Source organism: Capra hircus, chromosome 3, assembly GCF_001704415.2.
Source record: "Capra hircus breed San Clemente chromosome 3, ASM170441v1, whole genome shotgun sequence".
Lineage (NCBI taxonomy): Eukaryota > Metazoa > Chordata > Mammalia > Artiodactyla > Bovidae > Capra > Capra hircus.
Window position 1 is genome coordinate 117,865,049 of NC_030810.1, and position 6,073 is coordinate 117,871,121.

Genomic DNA, 6,073 nt, shown 5'->3' on the forward strand with positions numbered 1-6,073 from the left:
AAATTAACAATGAAGAAATATTTTACCAGCAATCCTTTCCACTAGGTCACATTCTACAGAATCATGGATATTGAGGTATCAAGTTGTTTGAGGGATTATTGATGATAGTTTCAGGTTATGGAGGGTGCCAGGGAGAGAAAAAGAGGGAATAATGTAAGTCAGGAAACATACGTAATTTTGTCTACTCATACTATCAAAACACATGAAATAATTCAGCAGTAAAACTATAAAATTATATAAAACACTGAGGAGAATGAAAGGAAGAAGTGGAAAATAAGCAAATATTTATAACTTTTGCAATTAAGCAGAGAGATGAAATATTTGTGTCTGTATTAATCACTCACATTACAGGCTAGATCTGAGGTTAGTGCTGATATTCTGTAAAAAATTTTTCTCCTAGATTTCTTGAGGCATGATTGAAAATAAAAAAAATTGTATATTTTTAAAGTGTACAATGTGATATGTTGATATACAAACGCATAGTGAAATGATTACCACAATCAAGTTAATTAGCATATTAATTACCTCATTAGTTATTTCACAAGTTACCTTTGTGTGTGTGTGTGTGTGTGTGTGTGTGTGTATGTAGTGAGAACACTTAAGCTATGTCCTCTTAGCAATATCAAGTATACAAAACAGTATATAATCACTATACCGTACATTAGGTTTCCAGAACTTATTAATTTTATAACTGAATGTCTGTTCCCTTTGACCAATGTCCTTCCATTTCCCCACCAGACCTCAGCAACCACTCTTGTACACTCTGTTTCTAAGAGTTAAACTTTGCAAAATTTACATATAAGTGAAATCATTCAGTATTTGTCTTTTTACATTTGGCTTATTTCACTTAGGGCTCCCTTGATACTTCCATTATACTCAAATGGCAGGAAATCCTTCTCTTTTGAGCCTGAATAAAATTCTGTTGTGTGTATCACATTTTCTTCACCCCTTAATCTTCTGATGGACACTTATGTTACTTCCATATCTTGTGATTAACACTGTATTGAACATAGGACTACAGGATCTCTTCAAGCTCCTGTTTTCATTTCCCTTGAATATATGCCCATAAGAGTAATTGCTGGACTATACAGTAGTTCTATTTTTAATTTATTTTGAGGAATCAATATTCTGTTTCCTTAAGTGGCTGTACCAGTTTACATTTCCACCTACAGTGTACAGGACTCCATTTTCTCTACATCTTCACCAATACTTATCTTTTGACTTTTTTATAATTGGCATGTTAACATGAGTGCAGGGATACCTCATTATTTATTTCCATTTCCCTTAGTGATTAGGGTGGTTGAGCATCTTTTCATGTACCTGTTGGCCATTTACGTCTTTGGAAAAATCAAGCCCTTTGCCCATTTTTTAATTATTTTTTTAAATTGAGGTATGTGACTTCCAGATATATTTTGGACATTCATCACTAATTGAAAATTTGGCTTGCAAATATTTTCTCCCATTGCATTAGGTTGCCTCTTAATTTTGTTGATTGTGTCATTTGCTGCATAGAGAAATTTTAGTTTGATATTTTTGTTAATTTTTGCTTTCATTGCCTGCACTTTTTGTATCACATACAAAAAATATATTTGCCAATACCAGTGCTGAGGAACTTGGTCCTGTGTTTTCTTCTAGGACTTTAATGCTTTCAGGTCTCACATTTAAGTATTTAACACACTTGAGTTGGTTTTTGCATATGGCATAGGATTGCTGTCCAATTTCAGCACAGGCTTATTCAGTTTTCCCTGTACCATTTGTTGAAAAGATTATTCTTTCCCCATTGTGTATTCTTGGTATGTTTGTCAAAAATTAGTATCTTTGTCAAAAAACCATATATGCTTTTCTGGGCTGTATCTTCTGTTCCATTGGTATATGTGTTTGCTTTTATGCCAGTACCATACTATTTTGATTATGAAAGTTTTATAATATATTTTGACATCAGGAAGTATGATGTCTCCTGTTTCGTTCTTCTAGCTTGAGATTGCTATAGCTTTTCTAGGTCTTCTGTGGTTCCATACAAATTTTAGGATTGTTTTTCTATTTCCCTAAAAGATGCCATTGGAATTTCAATAAGTGTTACATAAAATTTGTAGATTGCTTTAGGTATCATGGATATTTTGACAATATTACTTATTTCAATCCATGAAAACAAGACATCTTTCGATTTATGTGTCTTCTACAATTTCTTTCATCAAGTTGTGGGCTTATTATACAGATATTTCATTTCCATGGCTAAATTTATTCCTCAGTCTTTTATTCTTTTTGATATTATTATTGTAAATTAGATTTGTTTTCCTAATTTCTTCTCAGAAGTTTTTTTTATTCATTTATAGAGATGAAACTGATTTTGTATATTGATTTTTAGTCTGCTTTACTGAATTCATTTGTTAGTTTACCAGTTTTTGGTGGAGTCTTTAAGATTTTCTATATACAGGATCATATCATCTGGAAAACAGGCTTTTACTTTTTCCTTTCTGACTTGGATGCCTTTTCTTTCTTTCTTTTTTGTTTTGCCTGATTTCTCTAGGCAATTAGGATAAAAGTAAAAGTGGGTATCCTTACATTTTCCTGAATATATATGAACTTGATTATGTGAGATATATTCCCTCCACACTCAGATTATTGACAAATTTTATCATGAAAAGCTATTAAATTTTTTCAAGTGCTTTTTTTGTGTGTTTTGAGATGATCATATGATCTTTATCCCTCATTCTGTTAATATATTGTATCACTTTGATTAATTTATGTGTATTGAATCCTCTTGCACCCAAGGGATGCTGCTGCTGCTGCTGCTGCTGCTAAGTCACTTCAGTCGTGTCTGACTCTGTGCGAGCCCATAGACAGCAACCTACCAGGCTCCCCTGTCTCTGAGATTGTCCAGTCAAGAACACTGGAGTGGGGTGCCATTTCCTTCTCCAATGCATGAAAGTGAAAAGTGAGAGTGAAACCGCTCAGTCATGTCTGACTCTTAGCTACCCCATGGACTGCAGCTTACCAGGCTCCTCTGTCCGTGGGATTTTCCAGGCAAGAGTACTGGAGTGGGTTGCCATTGGGGGTAAATATTAGTTTATCATGTTCCCCAATAGCTCAGTTTGTAAAGAATCTGCCTGCAATACAGGAGACCCTGGTTTGATTCCTGGGTTGGGAAGATCCACTGAAAAAGGGACAGGTTACCCACTCCAGTTTGGGCTTCCCTTGTGGCTCAGCTGGTAAAAAAATATCTGCCTGCAATGCAGGAGACCTGAGTTCAATCCCTGGGTTGGGAAGATCCTCTGGAGAAGGGAAAGTTTACCCACTCCAGTATTCTGGCCTGGAGAATTCCATGGACTTATAGTCCATGAAGTTGCACACGACTGCGCGACTTTCACTTGCTCACATATTATCCTTTTAATGTGCTGTTTAATTCTGTTTGAAGAATTTTATTTCTGTGTTCTTCCAGGTTATTGATCTGTAATTTTCTTTTCTTATAGTGTCCATGTCTAGCAGTAAGGTCATCTGGTCTGGATTTGCCTTATTGGGAGATTTTTATTACTGATTCTGTCTGTTTACTTGCTATTAGTATGCTCATATTTTTTGTGTTATCATGATTCAGTCTTGGTAGGTTATATGGGTTTCTTGGCATGTGCTTCCTAGTAGTCTCTCATGATCCTTTGCATTGCTGTAGTATCAGTTGCAAAGTCTCCTCTTTATTTTCTGATTTAAATTTTGATTATTCTCCTTTTTTTCTCAGACAGAAAGGTTTGTCAATTTTAACTTCTTAAAAACTCAGTTTTGGTGATCTTTACTATTGTTTTTATTATTTCTATTTCACTTATTTTTGCTCTGATGTTTGTTAATTCCTTCCTTCTGCTAACTTTGGGCTTTGTTTGTTCTTCTATTCCTTGAGGTACAAAAGTTGGTTATTTATTTGATACTTTTTTCCCCTTAATGTAGGCATTTATCCTTCAAACTCCCCTGTGTACTGCTTGCGCCCATGAGTGGAAACAGATCTCCAACTTTATCAACTTCACACACAAAACATCTACCACAGAACTCATACCAGTGGAAGCTCAATACAATAAATATTTAGACCTGAATGATAAAGGTTCATTGAATCCAAAGATGCTGAAGGATTCAGCACAATTGAATCCAAAGATGCTGAAGGATTCAGCACAAATGGAAAGTAGTTTTGAAATTTTTTCCTTTTTATAAACTTATCCTTGATCTTTGATGGTGTCTATTTCAGAAAAAGAAAGTTCTATGTAAATGATAATTTTTAACATCAGATAAAACTTTGCATACTACAAAATCCATCAGAGATCAGAAATATTTAATATCCTTTCATCATCCAGAAATGAAACAGATATGTTAAACTTGTCTGTGGCTGCACACTGAGTCACTACTGGGTGTGGAGGTAAAATACTCAGGAAGCCTTAAGAGCTACAGTCGTGCCTGCAAAAATACAGCAGCCTAGTCACAGTTCCCTCACTTTTCTTAAACAAATTACTAAAAGAATGGAAGAAAATTAAGAGCTTCAAAATAGAGAACTCATAAGACTAAATTTATTCTCTGAAGCCAACTAAACTTAGAAGTGTCTAGTAATTATTTTCAATTTTTAGTACAAAACTGAATAAAAACGTCAGTGTTATCTTCTGGGAAAATAATTAAATAATAACCCCGGTTTTTATAACAATGGAAAATAACAATGGAAACCTGGATCTGAAAATCTCAAATTATGTCAAGACACGTTGGGATGGAGATGAAAGAAGACTAATCTTGTGCTTAACTCCCACCCTTCATAAGGGATACTGAGTGTATGCCATTTACTTCTGACCACACTTCGGTAATTCTGAAATACCCCTGGGGTGGGTAATGTTTCTGATTTGGTCTTAATTCTGCTTTCTGGAAGTTTGGTGTTCTGTGCCCCTAGTTTCATCCTCTGGAAGCTTCTGCTTGTTCAGCTATGCTCTGTGGTCCTACCTGAAATGGGCTTTAGGTACTCTGCCCTCCTTTCTGACTAAGCAGCTTTTCCTGTTGATAGCCTACAATCACTGATGTTTGGGAGTCCAAGGATCAGTTTCAGTCTCAAATAGTTATAGTCTATTTTAGTCTAGGCAAATGGTTCCTCTGACAGCACAACTCGATCAAAAACAGCTTCCTATCTGTTTAATTCCAGTCATCTCCAAGTGTCAGCATCCATGAGCACAGCCTTCCCTTCATGTATTTCTGTACTACTGCATTTCTTTACCTTTTCCTGGCTCTGCTTCTTCCTTTGCCTACACACATACATACTCCTGCCTCCTCTGTTTCTCTCCTTCTCTCCCCAACCCCTGAGTTGAGTGAACTGCAGTTTCCTTAGCTGTACAGATATCATTAGGAGAGCAACACCCTGAGTTTTTTGCTCAACTGAATGGACTTACTAGGAACCAGTGCCCTGGCTGGGCCTTGACACCTTATCCACACAAAGGCTATAATATAGATGGGATGGCTGCACCTTTGGAGAAGGCAATGGCACCCCACTCCAGTACTGTTGCCTGGGAAATCCCATGGGGCCTGGTGGGCTACAGTCCATGGGGTCGTGAGGAGTTGGACACGACTGAGCGACTTCACTTTCACTGTTGACTTTCAAACACTGGAGAAGGAAATGGCAACCCACTCCAGTGTTCTTGCCTGGAGAATCCCATGGATGGAGGAGCCTGGTGGGCTGCAGTCCACGGGGTCGCAAAGAGTCTGACACAACTGGGCGACTTCACTTTCACTTTCAATAGTAGGCCATAAAAATGAAAGTTAAAGGAGAACTAAAAAATTTTTAAGTGGTAATAGTAAAAATATATCTAGGAATTTCTCTGGAGCTGTTGTGGGCAGTGTGGGGCTAGTTTAGTGTCAGATAGCCCCTTGTTCCAGCATGTACTTGTTCTCAAAGTCTATGCTTGCTCCCTCAGATGCATAGTCTCAGCATCAACTGCAGGGTTTTAATCTGTTGCACCTGTCACTTCCAGGGCAGTTCTGCCACCTTTGTTTATTTTGGCATCCTCTGTTTGCAATTCTCTTCAGTGTCTAATTTCCACCCTGACATGAGGGGGCTAAGTTGACC